The sequence below is a fragment of the Arvicola amphibius genome, chromosome X (genome assembly GCF_903992535.2).
Source record: "Arvicola amphibius chromosome X, mArvAmp1.2, whole genome shotgun sequence".
NCBI lineage: Eukaryota > Metazoa > Chordata > Mammalia > Rodentia > Cricetidae > Arvicola > Arvicola amphibius.
Genome location: NC_052065.1, coordinates 6799547 through 6823702, shown reverse-complemented (window position 1 = coordinate 6823702; position 24156 = coordinate 6799547). Strand labels below are relative to the sequence as shown.

Sequence of the window (24156 nt, the reverse complement as noted above, 5' to 3'; positions counted from 1 at the left end):
CAAGAGAAAAACTCTGAAGCACAGGCTGTAACTGCACAGAGAAACCAAGAGAAGAACTATGAAGCACAGGCTGTGACTGCACAGAGTTGACCAAGGAAGCTAACCAAGAGAATAGACCAAGAGAGTGGACCAATGTAATCCAGCATATAAACAAACTGGAATAAAAACCATATGATAATCTCATTAGATGCTGAAAAAGCATTTGACACAATCCAACACCCCTTCATGATAAAGGTCTTAGAGAGATCAGGGATACAAGCAACACAACTAAATATAATGAAAGCAAGATACAGCTGCTGACAGTCAACATGAAGTTAAATGAAAAGAAACTCAAAGTGATTCGGCTACAATCAGGAACAAGACAAGGCTGTCCAGTCTCTCCATATCTCTTCAACATGGTTCTAGAGGTTCTGGCAATAGCAATGACACACACACACACACACACACACACACACACACACACACACACACACACAAAGAGATCAAGGGGATTCAAATTAGAAAGGAAAAGTCAAACTTTTGCTATTTTCTGATGATATGATAGTATAAATAAGTGACCCAAAAAACTCTACAAGGGACACTCCTAATCCTGATAAATACCTTCAGGAATGTGACAGGATATAAGATCAACTCAAAAAAATCTGTACTCCATCTATATACAAATGAAAAAGAACCTGAGAAAGAAATCAGAGAAACATCATCTTTCACAATAGTCAGAAATAAAACAAAATATCTTGGGGTAACACTAACTAACCAAAAAGTAAAAAAACCTGTTTGATAAGAATTTAAGGCTAAGAGTTTTAAAAAGATACCAGAAAATGGAAAGATCTCCCATTCTCTTGGATAGGTAAGATCAATATTTAAAAAAAATGGCAACCTTATCAAAAACAATCTATAGACTCAATGCAATCCCCATCAAAGTCCCAACACAATTATTCACAGAACTTAAAAGGACAATACTCAACTTCATAAGGAAAAAAAAAACACGGATAGCGAAAATAATCCTGTATACTAAAGGAAATTCCAGAGGCATCATCATCCCTGCCATCAATCTCTCTTATAAAGCTACATTAATTAAAAACAGATTGGTATTGACATGAAAACATACAGGTTGACCAATAAAATTGAATAGAAAGTCCAGGTATTAATCCAAACACATGATTTTTGACAAAGAAGGTAAAATTGCACAATGGAAAAAGAAAGCATCTTCATCAAATGGTGCTGGCATAACTGCTTCTCAACATGTAGAAGAAAGCAAATTGACCCATATCTATCCCCACACAAAACTCAATGTAATTAGTCAATGTAAAAGACCTCAATGTAATTCCTATTGCACTGAAGCTGATAAAAGAGAAAGTGGGAAGTAGCCTTCAAAGATGGGCACAGGAGACCCCTTCCTACACATAACAATACCAGAATAATGAGTGCAACAATAAATAAATGGAACCACCTGAAACTGAGAAACTTCTGTAAAGCAAAGAACAAAGTCATTAAGACAAAAAAGCAGACTACTGAATGGGAGAAGATCTTCACCAACACCACATTAGACAGAGGATTTATCTACTTTGGAAATCAGTGTGGCATTTCCCAGAAAATTGGAAGTCAACCTACCTCAGGATCCAGCAATACTACTCCTGGAAATATACCCAAGAGATGCCCAATCATACTACAAAAGCATTTGTTCAACTATGTTCTTAGCAGCATTATTTGTAATAACCAGAACCTGGAAACAACCTAGATGCCCCTCAACTGAAGAATGAATAAAGAAAGTGTGGAACATATACACATTAGAATACTAAAAGTGGTTTAAAAAATGACATCTTGAATTTTGCATGCAAATGGATGGAAATAGAAAACACTATCCTGAATGAGGTAACCCAGACCCAAAAAGATGAATATGGTATGTACTCACTCATAAGTGGATTCTAGCCATAAATAAAGGACATTAAGCCTATAATCCAAGATCCTACAAAAGCTAAATAAGAAGGTGAACCCAAAGAAACACATATAGCTATCCTCTTGGATATTGGAAGTAGACTAGATTGCCAGGCAAAAATTGGGATATTGGGGGTAGGGGTGGGGTGGCGGTAAGGGGAGATGGGGAGATGTGGAAAGAAAAGTGAGGAGGGGAGGATGGGGAGACCCTGGGGGAATGGGATGGTTGGGAAGGAGGAAGGGTGCATAGGGAAGCAGGAAAGAAGATATCTTAATTATGGGAGCCATTTTAGGGTTAGCAAGAGACTTCACTCTAGAGCAGTTCCCAGGTATCCATGGAGATGTCCCCAGCTAGTTCCTTGGGCAGCTGAGGAAAGGGAGCCTGAACTGGCCTTTTCCTATAGCCATACTGATGAATATCTTGCATATCACCATAGAAGTTTCATCTGGTGATGAATGGAGATAGAGACAGAGACCCACATTGGAGCCCAGGACTGAGCTCGCAAGGCCCAAATGAGGAGCTGAAGGAGGGAGAACATGAGCAAGGAAGTCAGGACCCTGAGGAGTACGCCCACCCACTGAGATGGTGGGGCTGGTCTAATGGGAGCTCACCAAGGCCAGCTCCACTGGGACTAAAAAAACATGGGATCAAACCGGACACTCTGAATGTGGTGGACAATGAGGGTTGACTGAGAAGCCAAGGACAATGGCACTGGGTTTTGATTCTACCGAATGTACTGGCTTTGTGGGAACCTAGTCTGTTTAGATGCGCACCTTCCTGGACCTGGATGGATGGGGGAGGACCTTGGACTTCCCACAGGGCAGGGAACCCTGACTGCTCCTTGGACTGGAGAGGGAGGGGGAGGGGAGTGGAGGGGATGGGACGTGGGGAGGAGGCTGAAATTTTTAATAATGATAAAAATAAAAAATAAATAAATAAAAAAGAAAGACATAAGAAATTATGTAGCAAAATTCCAAATGATCCAATTCAAAAATGGAGTATAGATCTAAACAGAGAACTCTTAACAAAATTATCTCAAATTGCCGAAAAACACTGAAGGAAATGTTCAAGATCCCTTAGGAAAGCAGAGAACTCAGACATTGGAAGAGGAACCTAGAGAACAGGGGTTGGGGAAAGAGATGGCAATAGGAACAGGGAAAAGGGCACTAAACAGAATATAGGATAAAGGATTAGAAAAGACAATGTGCTGGGGAAAGACACATTAACACAAAATAGATTAGGAAAGGTAGAAAGGGCTGGGGAGAAAAAGAAATTTCAAAACATTGGAAAGGAGAAAGAGTTTAGAAAAGGGAATGGTATACAAACGGACTGGAGAACTGGTGCAAGAAAAAGGAAGGAAAAAAAGAAGAGGTGGGACATGAACAGGAAGAAGCAAGGTAATGGGAACAGGGAAAGGAACCTGGAAAGAGAAAACTGGTGATGGTTTTGGAAAGGAAGGCAGGGATGGGGACTTTGGAAAGGGTGAGGGAATTACAATGGAGGTTAAGGTGGGAAAGAGAAAGGAAAGAACAGAAGAACAAGTTAAAGGGGTTCAAAGATGAGTAAGATGAAACACTTAGAAACGGGTATTGTTAAGTGGAAAACCAGAAGGCAATGGGTAAGCTGGAAAGTGCCGGAGGTATTGGAAAGGTGAGTACACTAATGGGAGAGAGGTAAAGAAGGTGAACACTTCCGTTGTCAGAAATGGAATAGGACAGGAAGGTGGGAGAGGGAAAAAGAGAAGGGAGAGTCTTGGAAAGCCTGAAAAAGGGAAGGGAGAAAAATGGAAAGGTACTGGTAAGGAGAAGGGAGGTTGGAAAGACAGAATAGAGGTGGTCAGGGGAGAAGGGCACACAGGAGAGGGGATAGTAAGAGAGAGGGGGTTGGGCAGGGAGAAAGAAAACTGGGGGCAGATGAACTGGGAGGGGGAAGGCAATAATGACAGAACAGGACAGAGGAAGCCCTGGGAAGGAGGGACAGTAACTGGAATTAGGCATGGTGGAGGGGAGGGGTTAAAGACATGTTAAAGGTATTGGAAAGTGAGGAAGGGGGAAAGGAGGATGAACAGGGAGATCAAGGAATAGAAACCGCTCCTGAGACATCCCAACAATCAACTATAGCATTTAAAACCTACTAAGAATGGAAAGAACGGTTATAAACAACTCAAACATGTACTAAAAATGGACTTGGGAAAGCACACCACCGAGTCCCACCCATGAGGTTAACGGGAAGGTTCCAGAAAGCCATCAACAGAAACGTTAAAGTGAGGCTCCTCAGAAAAAAGGGAGTTGTTGGCATGGACGAATCTCAACAAACACTCTACTCACTGCCATGGTGAGCAGAGAGCTCCACTAGTCCAAAATCAGCACTGGGCATCCATGGAGAGGGCCCACAACTCTGAGGGAGTCTACCACCTGGGCAAGAAACCCCAAAAGGCCTGAATGCCTCAGGGCAACAGCCCTCACAATGGCCCAAAATGCCAAACAGACACCAGGGCATTCTGGTACCCTGAACTGAGCAACGTTCTACATCGCCCCCTATAGGCAGGGCCAAACACATTGCCTGTTGCCCAAGCCCACAGCCTGCACTTCAGAAGCTGATCCCATCCTGATTACTAAGTAGTGGGAAATGGAGAATTTGGAACTCAGCCCAATAACTACCTTACTGTGAAGTAGCAGGAATACTACAAGAACTTACATGGGATTTATAACGAAGGGTTAGGTGAAAAGCACAGGAAAACCTTTTAACGGAGACTAAAGATGAAAAAATTTCCCTATGCCTTCTCATGTGTATATATATATATATATATATATATATATATATATATATATACACACCTTTAATACGGGGAAAAGACTGTGAAATGAGAGGCTTGGTGGGGTGCGGGGGGAGGTAAAGACAAGTATTTATGAAGAGGCAAAACAAATAGAACTATGTACTTTGTAAACAGGGTGCAGAAGGGAAATTGGCCATAAAGGGAGAAAGGTATGGGAACAGGAGGAAACACTGAAGAACGAGGAGCAATCTTAGAAGACAGGAAATGTGGGAATGTGGAAAAGTAGGGGGAGGGGTGAAAGGTGAAGGGAAAGGGGTCAGACAGAGAAGAGGAACAGAAGGAAGAAAGGCAGTAGGGAAGGACAAAGAGGTGGAAGAGAGAAAAGGGGTGGGAAATAAGGAAAAGATTGTGAAAAAAGAAATGGGAGTGACTTTAAAATGGAAATCTAGCCAGAATGCCAGCAGAGGACTTGAATCCCTGGCCTCCTGAAGCAGAAATAGGGGGACTCTGACAGTTTGAGAGCACCCTAGTCCACACAAGGACTTCCAGCAAATCCAGGAGCACACGGACATTCCTATCTGTAAAAGCAAACAAAAAAGTAATAAAGTGATGATGATGATATTAATAATAAACATGAAAATTAAAAATATTAAGAAAATTAACAGTAACAAGAGGCAAAAAAGACTATTAAACACAAAAACAAATATAAAAAATTTAGAAAGGTGAATAATGTGAGAAAGTTTCTCCTGCCTTGAAATAAGAAAATCTATTAACAATTTTTTAAATGGGAGGCGAGAACTAGAGTGGAAATTGGGGAAAGAGGAAAAGGGGAAGGCACAGATGGAAGGTGCTCATAACAGAGTAAGCAGTAGAAAATGGGGAAAGGGATGTAATGATTAAAGGGCATTGGTAGAACGGGCAGATGATATAGGGAAGGAATGAGGGAACGGGAAGGACTCAGAAGGAGAAGCAGAAAGGGAGCAGATGCAGGTCAAAAGAGATGCAGAAGAAGGAAATAGGCAACAAGAAAGGATGGGGAATGTACAGGAAAGAAAGAAAGGGAAGAAAATATCGATAAGCAAAGGTTAAGTAAGAAAACCAGAAAGACAAGCAAAATACAAAATCAGGAGAAAAATTCAACTACTGCTGGCCAATGCCATCCAGTTCATGATAGGCAGGAATCAGTACTGAAAATGGAAATTTGCAAGTTCTGGAAAGACAGGAACAATGAATAAATGAACCGCTGAACAAAGATACTAGTGAAGGACATACAAACTGTGTCACTGGGATAAGGGGAATCAAAAGCATATAAAGCAGTGATAATGACTTAAACTGATGATATACACATTAGGACACTGTCAAAGAATCAGATATGCAAAAAATTCATTGACAAAAAGCTCTCCTAAAAGCAAACCTTAAGAGTCTGACAGCATGAGGAGTTGAGGATAATACAGACCAACAGAATCTTTGACATGTTCCAAACTGGAAAAAACTGAACCTCAAGTTAGAATAAGTTTTAACTCTATGCTATACAAGAGACAGTCACTCGTAAACACCGCTCTCAGAAACAGTCACATACGATTTCTACGATCAGGCACCTATTCTATAAACTGCACCAGACAAAATGACAAAACTCTATGAGTTATCACAAATAATCACAAAAGAGTTTTCATAATCTAAGTAGGCATACATATCCAGGATGGATTTTTTGCCTGTTTTACAATGTGAATAAATTACAGACAGGAGACCTAATAAAAATAATTCTGTACAGACGGGTCAACATCAACGAAACGTGTATGAATGCAAATATCAGAAACAGTATTCACTCATTTCTTCAAAGGCGCCACTACTGAAAGGAGGAATGGCTATGACCTGGTGCAGGGACTCAGGACTGTGCTCCAGCCAGCTGTCTGGGAGTTTGAGGAGAGCACATGACAAATGACTACTTCCAAACCAACCTAGTGACAGAACAGCCACAGAGCTGACCTATGACACTGATGATGACATATTTCAAACATAAAATACAAAAGATGGGTAATAATTGGAATTTTGCTCATGGAAACATCCTGAATACCCTGGACTAGGTTGGAGGTTGTTAAGAGCTAGGCCTGTCTGGGGCTTTCCCTGAGGCACTGATGTATGGAGAAATAACTTACTTTCTGGTCAAAATCCAGGAACATACACTAGAGGTAAGAAACATTTTACGTTATTTCATAACTGTAATATATATATGCATATATATGCACACATGTTTGTAAGAATACATACACACATATTTTTTTTAATTTTAATGATTCAGTATTCTTGTCCTCTGAGGCATCACGAAGAAAAAAATAATTTAATATATTAAGCTGCTTGCTTTTCTTCAGTCCCTTCTCTCCATCTGGTTTAGAATTTTAATGTTTTTCCTGTGCACCCATGTGTGTTTTGGATTAGACTGAACACATTTATGAGGGTATCAGATTATAGTCAAATCATATACATAAAATGGGTCTAAGCAATCTTGTGCATAGACCCATCAATATGAAACACATTTAACCCTGTTCAGAAATATTTTGCCTTGAAACTCAAAACTATAGGTTCTCATGTCTTTAAATTTATTGAACCATTTTCAAGTAACCAAAGGCAGACTTCTTGATTGAAACTATAGCTCTTCTAAGTGCTTTAGCAATACACCCCAAGAACTAGAATACAAAAGCAACTGAATCACATGAGGGAAGAGAAATCTCTTTAGAATCCTGCTGTCCTATGTTATTGCACTCCCAACCCTTCTGCCTCTTCCTTCAGGCAGTCCCTCAGCCTGGCTTCTCTTAGTTTTCTCTGTGTTATGGCCATACTTACTCCTCCTGCACTTGCAAATAGTCCTCCTGTAGTCTGGGGTCCACATGTAGTCACTGGTAGTCCTACACCGGCAGGGTGTTTCCTACTGGCAGGTTCCTGAGAGAGATGACCAGGGGATGAGAAATTAGAGAGGATAGTAAAGTTTGGGATCAGGCGTGCTTACACAAGTTGACTGCTGGTACAAGCAGATATACTAGGACATTCTACATCCTATATACAGTTTTTCTGAATGGAAAAATGAGATACTATTATCAATAATTCTCATATAAGGGGACAAAGTCAGCAGAAATTTGATCAAGCAATGATGCACAAAGGTAACTAAGAGTATTGCAAGTGAGACCCAAGCTGAGTGCACATAGGCCATAGGAATGATAAGCATGTCCCTCAAAATGGGAAGGCCTGTGTTCTCAGGATCTAAGACACTGTTCCAGTTAGGGCCTGATTCCAGGCCACTTCTGGCCTTGTCAAGAGTGTGCCTGGTTTTATACCAGGAATTAAGTTCCTTCTCTGCACATCAGTGTCTCAGAAAAAGCCACAGTCAAGTTAAATGCAATAACAGGGTCTGAAGAATGAAAAAAGAAAGAAATGCAAAAGAAATATTCAAAAAGATGTGTTGGACCTGAAATGATGGAGCTCAAGGGGAAAAGGAGGAAGAGACCACATTCAGAAAAAGAAGAGGATTGGCTATCTCTCAAGCACTGAAAAAAAATCAATGCACATCATGTATGTATACATACACCCATTTATATACATAGACTCATACACGCATACTCACATACATACATACATACATACATAAATACATACATACATACATAAGTTTGAAATGAAAAGAAAAGGTATAAAATAGAAGCTATAAATAACCACACTCACAAAACAGCTTCTTCAGTGTAGAATAAAACACAGGTCTGAAATAAAATAGTGCTGAACATAGAAACTGAAATTCTGAAACTCAACTGCAGCTCTCTTTACTCCATTCCATACAAACTGAAGGGAAATCTTACATGTGGGAAGGCCAAAGGATCCTGTATCCCAGAAATATGGAATACTGGAAAAGGACGACGGCTTTCAGGAATGTAGGCCTAACCTGAGAAAACTAAAGAGACCTGCTCTCAAGGACAAATGAAGGGACATAGTTTTCAATTCACACAGGTAGCTAGGAAGGGACCCACACGCTAGAGGCACTTCTTATACAACATTCAATCAGCTGAATTACTTATTTCCCTGATATCCTAACCATTTTCACAGAGTTCTGCAAAACCCTCCATGTTTGCACGGTCTCCTCTAATCCTTAAGGTCTGGCTTTCATTGAAATATGAGTTCTTTCACTATAATAACGAGGATATGGGCCTGTATTTTCTAGAGGGAAACTCCTGATTCCATGGTGTATTCATTTAGAAAGACAGACTATCATAAGGCATGGAGACAAGACAGCCCCAAGTTACAAGACCAAAGAATACAAAAACCCTGACAAACACCATTCACCTGCCAAGAACTCATACAACATCACTTGCATGGGCAAAGAGGCATAGGAAATGAGAAAGGCCTAAAACAACTGAGCCAGCTCCACAACAATTTCAAAAGATCCAAAGAGAATAAACACCGAGAGAGTAGAACAACTCAGAGAGAGTGTGATGTCAAAGAAATGAAAACTCTGGAGAGACATGACCAGTGTAGACAACTGTTGGCCGAAAAATAAGGATAAAAGAGCCTGATCAGATGAGCTCTCCACATACTATGTGTGCATGGACCACATGATTGATTTGCTAATGTGTACAATTCTTATCTTTGAATAACCAAAATGACTGAATCACACATCTGTCCAGTTTATCACAGAGGAAGTGCAAGGGTCATGGAATACCTATTACACTCCCAGCACTGTATCTTATTCACAGAGCCCAAAATCCTGAGTGGACACCTTCCCAAAGTGTTCCCCTCTGCAGCAGGACTAGTACTTTGGGTGAAATAATAGTTCCTTTAACGGAATATCTACTTAATTAAAATTTTCTTTCAGCATATTCACGTTTTCTTAATATACATCAGTGGGGATAATTCCCTCCATCTTCTATGGACAACAAAAGCCCAGAAAATGACATTCATCACCATGCTATGGAAGACTAATAAAAGCAAGGTTTTGTTCAAAAAAAGACAAAGCACAGGTCAAGGTTCTTAAAGCCAAGAGACAAAATTAGAATACTTCAGAAGTGTCAAGGAGACCTCATTTCATAGCCCCGAACTACTCACAGAAACATAGCAAACATCTTATTTGTAATGACATATAAAAAACAACAGCAATATACAAAACATTGTGACTTCCAAACGTGACTAAGAAAAATACAAACAGCTTAAAAAATCATGATGGGAAAAAGGCCTTCCTGAATACCAGAGATGAGCGCAAAAACAGCATGAAAAAATACTTCTGGGCCATGGTGCCCACACCTACAAGGGAACTACTATGGAGGAGGCAGCACGTGGACCATGAGCTCAGGACAGTCCAGCACAGGTGCCAGTTTCTAAGTTACGTTCTCTCAGGAAAACAAAAATGGCCTTTTGAATCCAGCACTAGGGAGGCAGAACCATGGGGAAATATGTGAGTTTGAGGCCAGAAAGGCTTGCATTCTAAGGGACAGAACTATATAAAGGAAACTGTAAACTCATTCTCTCACACATACACACACATATGCATACAAAACACATACAGACAGATTCAACACAATACTGAAATAAGAGTTTCAATGTTAATGAGGAGGATATCTCAAGATAATACCACAGTCAAAGGCTGTGTGACATCTTTCCACTGAAATACATTAATAGTAGCACTATCTAGTGCTGGACATAAGAACAGAGATGAAAATAATCCTTTACATGTTATAAAAAGTAGAAACACAGACTATTAACATCTGATCCTCCCAGGATGATTAATTGCAACAGGTATATATGTTCTGCCACACTACTTCTACCCAAAAGTATACCCTTAAATACAGAGATCTAGATCTCTTCAATGGGATCTTATACGCTACAAGTTCCACTCTGCCCCAAACAATCCTGGCCCCCGACCTCAAAGGAACTCTGAAAAACAGACTGCAACTACACAGATATGTCCAAGAAGTGGGTGCCAATCCACCCGGCAAGGTACCCCATGCTCTAGGCCCTCAAAACCAGGGAAAATTCCCGGGCACCTACCCACGTACCTCAGCTTTTCTAGCCAGGCAGCAGGCAAGGTTCCTGCAGGTAGGCTGCTCCAACACCCCATCCCATCAATTAAACCCTGTAAGCTACAAGTCCCACTCTTCCCCCAACCCTCCTGTCCCCCGCAACCTCAGAAGAACTCTAAAAGACAGGCTGCAAATATACTGAGAGGACCATGAAGTGAGTTACCACCTACCCAGCAGGGTACCCCACTCTCTAAGCCCTCTATTCCAGGGGAAAACCCTGGCCCCTTTCTTTCTCCTGCCTCAGCTGCTCTAGCAAGCCAGCAGGATCTTGCTGCAGACAGGCTAATCAAACACAACCATATCATCAATTGGACCCTATAAGCTAAAGGCCCACTCTGACCCTAGCCCTCCTAGCCCCTCTGAAACACAGGCTGGAACTACACCAACATGCCCAAGAGGTAGGCTCCACCAAAATCCTCACTCCATCAATCAGACCCATTAAGTTAAAGTCCCACTCTGCCTCAAAGGACTCCAATCTCCTGAGACTTCAGAGAAACCCTGACATACAGGTTGTGACTACACAGAGGGGACCAAAAGAGAAAATCAAGAGTGGAACCAGAAGACCAGGCCAAGAGAGGTCTCAGTTGTCTCCCTAAGACACACACACTAACAGTACAGAGTAAATCAGGAACATTTGTTTCCCCAAAACACAGACAGCCACTGCAAGGATGGGACCAAGAAGCAATGACACAAAAGGTACCAAATGGAAGAAATCAATAAATCTATTCAAGAAAAAAAGAACAGGGAAACGGGTGAAGCAAACAGTTCAAACAGTTCAAGACTTGAAGGCTGAAAGACAGGCAATAAAGAAAACACAAAAGGAGGGAATTCTGGAGATGGAAAATCTGGGTAAACAAAAGGGAAATACAGAGGTAAACATAACCAACAGTATACAAGAGATGGAAGAGGGGATCTCAGATGTTGAAGATACTATAGAGGAAATAGTTTCATCGGTCAAAGGAAACATTAAATCAAACAAATTCTTAGCGTAAAACATACAGGAAATTTGGCACACCATGAAAAGACCAAACCTAAAAAAAAATAGGGGTAGAAGTAGCAGAGGAAATTCAGCTCAAAGGCACAAAAAATATATTCAACAAAATCATACAAGATAACTTTCACAACCTAAAGAAGTAAATCCCTATGAAGGTATACAATACAATACCTGATGGAGGAGAGTTATCTGTCTATGTTTCTTTCATTGGTTAATTAATAAAGAAAACTGCCTTGGCCCTTTAAGAGACAGAAAATTAGGTAGGTGGAGTAGACAGAACAGAATTGTGGGAACAGGGAAGTAGAGTTGGGGAGACACTTCAGGCAGTCGCCATAGTGAGTCTCCATGCTTCTCCTCTCCAAGATGGACGCAGGTTAAGATCTCTCCTGGTAAGCCACACCTCGTGGTGCTACCCAGATTACTAAATATGGGTTAAAGGAAGATGTGAGAATTAACCAATAAGAGGCTGAAACTATGGGCCAGGCGGTGTTTTAAAAGAATACAGTTTCCGTGTAATTATTTTGGGTGTAAAGCTAGCCGGCGACTGGGCGGCGGGAACGCAGCCCGCCGCTTCACACTACAAATACCAAATAGACTGGACCAAATTTAAAAAAAAAATCCCCTCACCATATACTATTCAAAACACAAAACGAAAGAAGGATCCATCCTTCTGCTATATACAAGAAACAAACCTCAACCTCACAGGAAAATGTTAGGAATAGATTTTTCAATCAGATGAATCTAAGAAACAAGTGGATATAGCTATTGTAACACTAAAAAATTGACTTCAAACAAAAATCAATCAGAAGTGATGGAGAAGGACACTTTATTTCACAATATATATAACATCACAGGAACAATACATAAAGATGAAATCTCAATCCTGAACATCTAAGCCACAAATACACAAATAAGAGTACTACATATGTAAAAGAAATGTTGCCAAAGATTAAAACGCAAATCACACCTTATACACTAAGAGTAGGAGACTTCAATGTCCCACTCTCCACAATAGAAAGGTCATTCAGACAGAAAATTAACAGAGAAATAAGAGAACTGAGAGCAGGGATACAAGGAATATACTTAAACCTAATAAAGGCAATATACAGCAAGCCAACAGCCAACATCAAACTACATGGAAACTCCCAGTGCTCCCACTGAAACCAGGAACAAGACAAGGTTGTCCACTCTGTTCATATCTATTCACTACAGTTCTTGAGATACTAGCTAGAATATTAAGACAACGAAAGGAGATCAAGGAGATACAAATCGGAAAATAAGTCAAACACTCACTATTTGCTATGATATGATAGTTTACATAAGTGACCACAAAAATTCTACCAAGGAACTTCTACGACTCACAAATACTTTCAGCAATGTAGCAGGATACAAGATTAACTCAAAAAAGTCAGTAGCCCTCAAGTACACAGATGATAAATGGGCTGAAAAAGAAATCAGAGAAACATCACCCTACGCAACAGTCACAAATAGCATAAAACATCTCAGAGTAACTCCAACCAAACAAATGGAAGACTTATATGACAAGAACTTTAAATCTTTAAAGAAAGAAATTAAAGAAGATATCAGAAAGTACAAAGATCTCCCATGCTTTGGGGTAGGTGGGATTAACATAGTAAAATTGGCAACCTTACCAAAAGCAATCAATTCAATGCAACGCCCATAAAAATCCCACCAAAATTCTTCACAGACCTCAAAAGAATGGTACTCAACTTTATATGAAAAAGCAAAAAAAACAAGATTGCCAAAACAATCCTGTACAATAAAAGAAATTCTGCAGGCATCATAATCACTGACTTCAAATTCTACTACAGAGCTACAGTACTGAAAATATTCTGGAAGTGACATGAAAACAAACAGGAGGACCAATGGAACAGAATCGAAAACCTGGATATTAATTCACACAACTTTGAACACCTGGTTTTTGACAAAGAAGCAAAATATATCAAATGGAAAAAAGAAAGCATATTTAACAAATGATACTGGAATAACTGGATATCAACATGTAGAAGAATGAAAATAGACCCATATCTATCACCATGAACAAAACTCAAGTCCAAATGGATCAAAGACCTCAACATAAAGCCAGCCACACTGAACCTCACAGAATAAAAACTGGGAAGTACACTTGAACACTTTGGCCAGGAGACCACTTCCTAAATATAACCCCAGCAGCAAAGACACTGAGAGAAACAATTAATAAATGGGACCTCCTGAAACTGAAAAGCTTCTGTAAAGTAAAGGGCACGGTCAACAAGAAAAAAACAACAGCCAAGAGAATCAGGAAAAATCTTCACCAACCCCACATCAGACAGAGGTCTGATCTCCAAAATATATAAAAAACTGAAAAAAACTTGTCATCAAAAGAACAAATAATCCAATAAAAAAATTGAGTGCAGACCTAAAATGAGAAATTTTAACAGAGGAATATAAAATGGCTGAAAGACACTTAAGGAAATGCTCAACATCCTTAGTCATCAGAAAAATGTAAATCAAAACAACTCTGAGATTTCATCTTACACCTGTAAAAATGGCCAAAATCAAAAACGCTGATGACAACTTATGCTGGAGAGGTTGTGGGGAAAAGGGAACACTCTTGCATTGCTGGTGGGAATGCAAGCTGGTACAACCCCTTTGGATGTCAGTGAGGCAATTTCTCATATATTAGGAAACAACCTTTCTCAAGATCCAGTAATGCCACTTTTGGGTATATGTCCAAAGGATGCACAATCATGCCACAAGGACAGGTTCTCAACTATGTTCACAGTAGCATTGCTTGTCATAGTCAGAACCTGGAAACAACCTAAATGCCCTTCGATAGAAGAATAAATAAGGAAAAATATGGTCCATTTACAGAATGAGTAGTACACAGCAATAATAATAATAATAATAATAATAATAATAATAATAATAATAATGACACCTTCAATTTAGCAGACAAATGGATGGAGCTGGTAAACATCATTCTCAGTGAGATAACCCAGACCCAGAAAGACAATTATCACATGTACTCAGTTGAAAATGGTTTTAAACATAAATAAAAGAAAAACAGCTGACAAATCACAATCCCAGAGAACCTAGACAACAGTGAGGACCCTAAGAGCGACATACATGGATCTAATCAACATGGGAAGTAGAAAAAGACAGGATCTCCTGGGAACATGGAGATCATGGCAGAGGGTTAATGGGGAGGGCAGAGAAAAGGATGGGAGCATCTGTAGACCTCACTAAAAATGAATAAAAAGAAAGAAAACAGAAAACAAAAGGAAAGTGGAAAAGGAGCTACAAAGGGACTGGAAGGGGAAAAGGGAGTTGGAAAAGAGACATAAAACAGAAGAAGGAAAAGTTTAGGATGGGAAAGAAGCTTGAGAAAGCAAAGAACTCAGAAATTGGAAGAGGAACCTAGAGAACAGGGGTTGGGGAGAGAGACAGCTATAGGAACAGGACAAAGGGTACTAAACATAATATAGGAGAAAGGATTAGAAAAGACAATGTGCTGGAGAAAGACACATTAACACAAAGTAGGTTAGGAAAGGTAGAAAGGGCTGGGGAGAAAAAGAAATTTTAAAACATTGGAAAGGAGAAAGAGTTTAGAAAAGGGAATGGTATACAAAGGGAATGGAGAACTGGTGCAAGAAAAAGGAAGGAAAAAGAGAAAAAGTGGGACATGAACGGGAAGGAAAAAGGTAATGGGAACAGGGAAAGGAACCTGGAAAGAAAAAAACTGGTGATGGTTTTGGAAAGGAAGGCAGGGATGGGGACTTTGGAAAAGGATGAGGGAATTACAATGGAGGTTAAGGTAGGAAAGAGAAAGAAAAGAACAGAAGGGACAAGGGTTCCAAAGACAAGAAATATGAAAGACTTAGAAACAGCATTAAGTGGAAAAGCAGAAAAGCAATGCGTAAGCTGATGGGGGGAAGTATTGGAAAGATGGGTACACTAATGGGAAGACAGGTAAAGGAGCCGAACATTTCCATAGTCAGAAATGGAATAGGACAGGAAGGTGGGAGAGGGAAAAAGAGAAGGGAGAGTCTTGGAAAGCCTGAAAAGGGGAAGGGAGAAAAATGGAAAGGTACTGGTAAGGAGAAAGGAGGTTGGAAAGACAGGATAGAGGTGGTCAGAGAGAACAGGGGAGAAGGGCACACAGGAGAGGGGATAGTAAGAGAGAGGGGGTTGGGCAGGGAGAAAGAAAACTGGGGGCAGATGAACTGGGAGGGGGAAGGCAATAATGACAGAACAGGACAGAGGAAGCCCTGGGAAGGAGGGACAGTAACTGGAATTAGGCATGGTGGAGGGGAGGGGTTAAAGACATGTTAAAGGTATTGGAAAGTGAGGAAGGGGGAAAGGAGGATGAACAGGGAGATCAAGGAATAGAAACTGCTCCTGAGACATCCCAACAATCAACTATAGCATTTAAAACCTACTAAGAATGGAAAGAACGGTTATAAACAACTCAAACATGTACTAAAAATGGACTTGGGAAAGCACACCACCGAGCCCCACCCATGGGGTTAACGGGAAGGTTCCAGAAAGCCATCAACAGAAACGTTAAAGTGAGACTCCTCAGGAGAAAGGGAGTTGTTGGCATGGAAGAATCTCAACAAACACTCTACTCACTGCCATGGTGAGCAGAGAGCTCCACTAGTCCAAAATCAGCACTGGGCATCCATGCAGAGGGCCCACAACTCTGAGAAAGAGAGTCCCAGAGAGCTCCACTAGTCCAAAATCAGCACTGGGCATCCATGCAGAGGGCCCACAACTCTGAGAAAGAGAGTCCACTAGCTGGCTAGAAACCCAAAGGGCCTGAGCGCCTTGGGACAACAGCCCTCACAATGGCCCAAAATGCCAAACAGACACCAGGGCATTCTGTTACCCTGAATTGAGCAACGTTCTACATCACCCCCTACAGGCAGGTCCAGAACACAGCGCCTGTTGCCCAAGCCCACAGCCTGTGCTGCAGAAGCTGGTCCCATCCTGATTACTGGGTAGTGGGAAATGGAGAAATTGGAACTCAGCCCCAGTAATCACCTAACTGTGGGATACTACAAGAACTTACACTGGATTTATAACAAAGGGCTAGGTAAAAAGCACAGGAATGCCTTTTACTGGAGAATGAACCTGAAGAAATTTTCATATCCCTTGTCATGATTTTTTTTTGAAACAATGCCCACCATGCACACAAAGATGTAAGGGATGGAACAAATCTTTAACACGGAAAAGGGATGTGAAATGAGAGAATGGTTAAAAACAGAAGTATTTTAAAAAGGGCAGAAAAAATAAAACTAGGTACTTTGCAAATGGGGTACAGAGAGGAAATGGGTGAGAAAGGGATAAACCAATGGGGAGGGGAGGAAACACTGAAGAAGGAGGAGCAATCTTAGAAGACAGGAAGTGTGGGAATGTGGAAAAGTGGGGGGAGGGGTGAAAGGTGAAGGGAAAGGGGTCAGACAGAGAAGAGGCACAGAAGGAAGAAAGGCAGTAGGGAAGGACAAAGATAGGAAGAGAGAAAAGGGGTGAGAAATACAGAAAGGATTGTGAAAGGAGAAATGGGAGTGACTTTAAAATAGAAATCTAGCCAGGCTGCCAACAGAAGACTTGAATCCCTGGCGTCCTGAAGCAGAAATAGGAGGATCTCTCTCAATTTGAGAGAACCTAGTCTACACAAGGACTTCCAGCAAATCCAGGAGCACACGGACAGGAATTATATGTAAAAGCAAAAAAAAAGTAATAATGAAAATGATGATGATGATATTAATAATAAACACCAAAACAAAATATAATGGAAAATTAATGGTATCAGGAGAGGCCAAAAAGGAAATAAAAATAAGAAATAGGAAAAAATTAGCAGGTTAAAAATGTGAGAAAGGAGCCGGGCGGTGGTGGCACATGCCTTTAATCCCAGCACTCGGGAGGCAGAGGCAGGCGGATCTCTGAGTTTGAGGCCAGCTTGGTCTACAAGAGCTAGTTCCAGGACAGGCTCTAGAAACTACAGGGAAACCCTGTCTCGAAAAACCAAAAAAAAAAAAAATGTGAGAAAGGTTCTCGTGCCTTGAAATAAGATAAACAGTTAAAAAGTTTTTAAATGGTAGGAGAGAAATATAGTAGACAAGGGAAAAAGAGGAAAATGGGAAAGCACAAATGGAATGGTGCTTATAATAGAGCAAGATATTAGGAAATTGGGATAGAAATGTAACGATTAAAGGGTAGATAAAAATGGGCAGATGATAAAGGGAAGGAATGAGGAAACGGGAAGGACTTAGAAGCAGAGGCAGAAGGGGAGGAGATGCAGGTGAAATACAGGTGCAGGAGAAGGAAACAGGCTAGAAGAAAGGATGGGAAGGGGTGTGGAAGAAGAAAGGAAGGGGAGAGAATGTGGAAAAGCAAAGGTTAAGTAAGAAAAGGAGAAAGACACAGAAGATAAAAAAAATTCAGGAAAAAATTCAACAATGCTGGGCAGTGCCATCCACCTAATGGGAGGCAGACATCAGTAGAGAAAAGAAAAATTCCTGAGTTCTGGAAAGACAGGACCAAAGAACAAATGAACCACTGAATGAAGAAATGAGTGAAGGACATACAAGGGATATCACTGAGACAAGGGGGATCAGAAAGCATATAAAGCAGTGGAAATGACTTAAACTGATGGAATACACATTAGGACACTGTCCAATAATCAGAGATGCAAAAAATGACAGGCAAAAAGCTCTCCTAAAGACAAACCTTAATATCCTGACAGCATTAAGAGTTGACAAGACTACAGACCAACAGAATCTTTTACATGTTCTATCCTGGGAGAAACTGAACCTCACTTTAGATTAAGTTTTAACCCTATGCTATACAAGCGATAGTCACTCATAAACACAGCTCCAGAAACAGTCACATGTGATTTCTACAGCGAGGTGCCTATGCAAAAGCAGTAAGCAGAAAAAATGTCAGAATACTGGAAGTTATCACAAATAGTCACAAAAGGGTTTTGATCATCTCAGCAGACATGCCTGCATTTAAATGTGAATAAATTACACATAGGAGACCTAATAAGGATAATTCTGTACAGACAGGTTAACATCATCTAAACGTGTATGAATGCTAATATCTGAAACAGCATTCTTTCATTTCTTCAAAGACGCCACTATTGAAAGGAGGAATCACTATGACCTGGTGCAGGTGACTCAGGACTGTGCTCCAGCCAGCTGTCTGAGAGTCTGAGGAGAGCACATGACAATTGACTCCTTCCAAAACAACCGTTTAGTGACAGAACAGCCACAGAGCTGACCTAGGCCACTGCTGAGAAAGTATTTCATCCAATAGCCTAAAGATGGGTAACAATTGTGATTTTGCTCACGGAAACTTCCTGAATACCCTGGACTAGGTTGGAGGTTGTTAAGAGCTAGGTCTGTCTGGAGCTTTCCCTAAGACCCATTGTATGGAGAAATAACTTACTTTCTTGTCCAAATCCAGGCAAATACAATACAGGTAAGATAAATTTTACATGATTTCCTAACTGTAATATATGTATCAGATTACAAGTAAATTATATGCATAATAAAGGACTATGTAATCTTGTGTCTACACAGACAGCTCAAACCCATCAATATGAAATAAATTTGACCCTGTTAGGAAATATTCTGTCTTGAAACTCTCAAGCATATGTTCTTATGTCTTTAAATTTATTGAAACATTTTCAAGTGACCAAAGGCAGACTTGTTGATTGAAAGTAGGGCTCTAAGTGCTTTAGTAATACACCCCCAAAAATTGAATACAAAAGCAACAGAAGCACCTGAGGCAAGAGAAAGAGCTCTTTAGAATCCTGATGCCCTATTAAATTGTACTCCCAAACATTCTGCCTCTTCCTTCAGGCAGTCCCTCAGCCTGGCTTCTCTTACTTTTCTTTATGTTATGGCCATACTTACTCCCCCTGTACTTGAATATGCTCCTCCTCCTCCTCCTCCTCCTCCTCTTCCTCCTCTTCCTCCTCCTCCTTCTCCACTTCCTCCTCCTCTTCCTGCTTCAACTCCTCCTCCTCCTCTTCCTGTAGGTTGGGGTGTATATGTAAAGATCGGTTGTCCTGCAATGACAATATGCCTTCTACTGAATAGTTCCTGAAAGAGAGAGAGATGACCAGAGGATGAGAAGTTAGAGAAGATAGCAAAGTTTGGGATCAGGCGTGCTAACACAAGTTGACTGTTGGTACAAGCAGGTTTATTAGGAAATCCTACATCCTATACACAGTTTTATGAAAGGAAAAATGGGACGGTATCAGCAAAAATTCTATTACAAGAAGGCAACGTTAGCAGTAAGTCGCTCCACTAAAAAAGGACAAAGGTAACACAGAGTATTGCAACTGAGACCCATGCTGAGTGCACAAAGGCTATTGGAATGATAAGCATTGCCTCTCACGATGGCAAGACTGGTTCTCAGGACCTAAGATACCGTCCCTCTAAAGGCCTGAATCCAGGATACTTCTAGCCTTGTTAAGAGTGTGCCTGGCCTTAGACCAGGAATTAAATTCATTCGTCATACATCTGTGTCAAAGAGAAAAACGCAGGCAAGTAAAGTTCAACACCAGGGTCTTAAAAAGGATAAAAGAAAGAAATACATTAAAATATTCTAAACATGTTTGGGTCTGAAATGCTGGACTTCGATGGGAAAAGTTAGAAGACACAAGGTTCAGAAGGAAAAGAACCTAGGCTCTCTCTCAACACCAAAAAAATCGATGCACGTGATGTATGTATACATACACACATACACATACGTACACTCACAGATGCATACACACATACATACGTACATACATACATAGGCTTGAAGTGAAAAGAAAAGACATAAAGTAGCAGCTATAATTAACCACACTCACAAAACAGCTTCTCTCATGTAGAGTTTGACACAGGTCTGAAATAAAATGGATCTACATACAACCTGAAACTTTGAAACCCCGCTGTAGCTCTCTTTACTCCATTTATATAAATAGAAAGGAAACCTTACATTAGAAATGTCAAAATGTCCTGTATCCCAGAAACCTGAAACACTGGAGGAGGAAGACAGCTTATAGTCCAGAAACGTGAGGCCAAATTGGGAAAACTAAAGAGACCTGCTCTCAAGGACAAATGAAGGGACATAGTTTTCAAGTCACACAGGTAGCTCTAGTGGCTCTCTTTGTCCGATGTTCAATCAGCTGAACTATTTATATCCCTGATCTCCTGACCATTAACACAGAGTTTTGCAAAATCCCCTGTGTTTTCATGGTCTACTTTAATCCTTCAACTCTGGCTTTCATGGAAATATAATTTCTTTCCTTATAATAATTAGGATATGGGCTGGTATTTTCATGATTCCATGGTGTATTCATTTACAAACCCAGCCAATCATAAGAGCTGGGGAAGAGAGACTTACAAGTTTGAAGAGAAAAGCATACAAAAACCCTGACAAACACCACTCACCTGCCAAGAACTCATAGACTGATGCACAGAAGACAGAAAAACAGAAGCAGCAACTTGGGTGGTTATTGAGGAAAAAGTAAAGATGTTTGCATAACAAGGCATCAGAATAGAGGCAGGTGAGTGGGTATCACAATCTTAATTCTTTACAACATCACTTGCATGGCCAAACAGGCTTAGGAAATGAGAAACGACTAAAACAAGTGAGCCAACTCCCATGTCAAATTCACAAAACACACACAGAACAAACGCAGAAAGAGTAGAAGAACAACTCAGAGAGAGTGTGACTGTCGAGGAAATGAAATCACGGGGTAGATGCCATCGGTGCGGACAACTGATGGCAGGAAAATAAGGGTAAATGAGCCTGAGCAGATGAGCGCTCCACATACTAGATGTGTATGGACCACATGATGGATCTGCCAACCTGTACAATTCTTATCTTTGAATGACCAACAGGACTGAGTCACACATCCGTCCAGTTTATCACAAAGGCGATGGAATACCTATTAACAATCCCAGCACTGTATCTTGTTCACAGAGCCTGATATCCTGACTGCACATCTTCACCCGGTGTTTCCATCTCTGCAGCAAGACTGGTAGGGATAAAAGGAGCATATCTAAATATAATAAAGGCAATATACGGGGGCTGGAGAGATGGCTCAGCGGTTAAGAGCATTGCCTGCTTTTCCAAAGGTCCTGAGTTCAATTCCCAGCAAACATATTGTAGATCACAGCCATCTGTAATGGGGTCTGGTGCACTCTGCTGGCCTGCAAACATACACACAGACAGAATATTGTATACATAATAAATAAATAAATAAATAAATAAACAAATAAATAAAATATAATAAAAGCAATATACAGCAAGCCAACAGCCATCATGAAACTAAATAAAGAGAAAATCAAAGCATTGAGAAAACAGAAGGAGACCAAGGGGATACAAATCTGAAAGAAGTCAAACACTCACTATGTGTTTATGATAGGATAGTGTACATAAGAAAACACAAATTTCTACCATGGAACTTCTACAACTCATAAACACTTTTAGTAATATAGCAGGATAAAAGGTTAACTCAAAAAAATCAGTAGCACTCCTAAATACATGTGGTAAATGGGCTGAAACAGAAATCAGAGAAACATCACCCGTTACAATAGCCACAAAAGCATAAAATAGCTAGGATTAACTCTAACGAAAAAAGTGGAAGACTTGTATGACAAGATCTTTAAATCTTTGAAGAAAGTAATTAACGAAGACACCAGAAAATGCAAAGATCTCCAATGCTTTTGGGTAGGTAGAATTAACATAGTAAAAATGGCTATCTTACCAAAAGAAATCTATAGATTCAATGCAATTCCTAGCAAAATCCCAGAAAAATTCCTCACAGACCTCAAAAGAATAATACTTAACTTCATATGGAAAAGCAAAAAATCGAGGATAGGGAAAGCAATCCTGTGCAATAAAAGAAATTCTGGAGGCATCATAATCCCTGATTTCAAACTCTACTACAGAGGTACAGTACTAAAAACTGCCTGGCGTTGCCCTAATAAGAGATAGGAGGACCAATGGAACCAAATTGAAGACAAGGATATTAATCCACGCATCGAGGAACACATGATTTTTTGACAAAGAAAAAATATTTAAAAAATGGTGCTGCCATAACTGGATAACAACATGTAGAAGAATGAAAATAGATCCATAACGATCACCATGGAAAAAACTAAACTCCAAATGGATCAAAGTCCTCAACATAACACCAGAAATACTGAAAATTATGAAAAAGAAAGTGGAAAGTACACTTGAATGCATTGGCACAGGAAACCACTCCCTAAATATAATCCCAGTAGCACAGACACTGAGAGAAACAATTAATAATTGAGACCTCCTGAAACTGAAAACCTTCCGTAAAGCAAATGACACGGTCAACAAGACAAAACGACAGCCTTCAGAATGGGAAAAGATCTTCACCAACTCCACATCAGACAGAGGTCTGATCTCAAAAATACACAAAGAAATTAAGACAATGAGCATCAAAACAGAAATAACGCAAGAATAAAAAGGGTATAAACCCAAACATAGAACTCTCAACAGAGGAATCTAAAATGCCAGAAAGGAACTTGGAAAAGCTCAACATCCTTAGTCATCAGAGAAAGGCAAATCAAAACAACTCTGAGATTCAATCTGACACCTGTAAGAAAGGCCAAGATCAAAAACACTTATGAAAACTTAGGCTGGAGAGGTTGTGGGGTAAAGGAAACACTCCTGCATTGCTGGTGGGAATGCAAGATGGTACAGCCCCTTTGAATATCAGTATGGCAATGTCTCAGAAAATTAAAAAAACAAGCTTGCTCAAGACCCAGCAATACCACTTATGGGTATATATCCAAAGGATGCTCAGTCGTGCCACAAGAACATGTCCTCAGCTATGTTCATAACAAAATTATTTACCATAGCCACAATCTGTAAACAACCTAAATACCTCTTGACTGAAGAATGGATACGGAAAATGTGGTACAATTACACAATGTAGTAATACTTAGCAGAAAAAAAAACCAACGGTATCTTGAAATTTGCAGGCAAATGGATGGAGCTAGAAAACATTACATGGAGAGAGATAACTCAGACCCAGGAAGACAATTATCATATATACTCACTCGTAAGTGGTTTTTAAACACAAATCTAAGAAAATCAGCCTACAAATCACAGTCCCAGAGAACATAGAAAACAATGAGGAACCTAAGAGGGACAATAAATATGGACCTAATATACATGGGAAATAGAAAAAGACAAACACTCCTGAATAATTTGGGAGCATGGTGACCATGGCGGAGGGTTGAAGGGGAAGGGAGAAGTAGGGAGGGAGGGGAGCTAAGAAAAATTAGAGTTCAATTAAATCAATAAAAAAGAGAAGGGCTGGAGAGATGGCTGTGAGGTTAAGAGCACTGCC

General features: G+C 40.3%; 1 long non-coding RNA gene across 1 annotated transcript in view; it reads right to left on the bottom strand.

The window, feature by feature from the left end:
- LOC119805289 overlaps nt 1-24156 on the bottom strand; it is a 54495-nt gene that overhangs the window by 7893 nt on the left and 22446 nt on the right. Inside the window, exon 3 of the long non-coding RNA XR_005283884.1 lies at nt 7554-7649. This is a non-coding gene — a long non-coding RNA (uncharacterized LOC119805289). The remainder of the gene's footprint in view (nt 1-7553; nt 7650-24156) is intronic.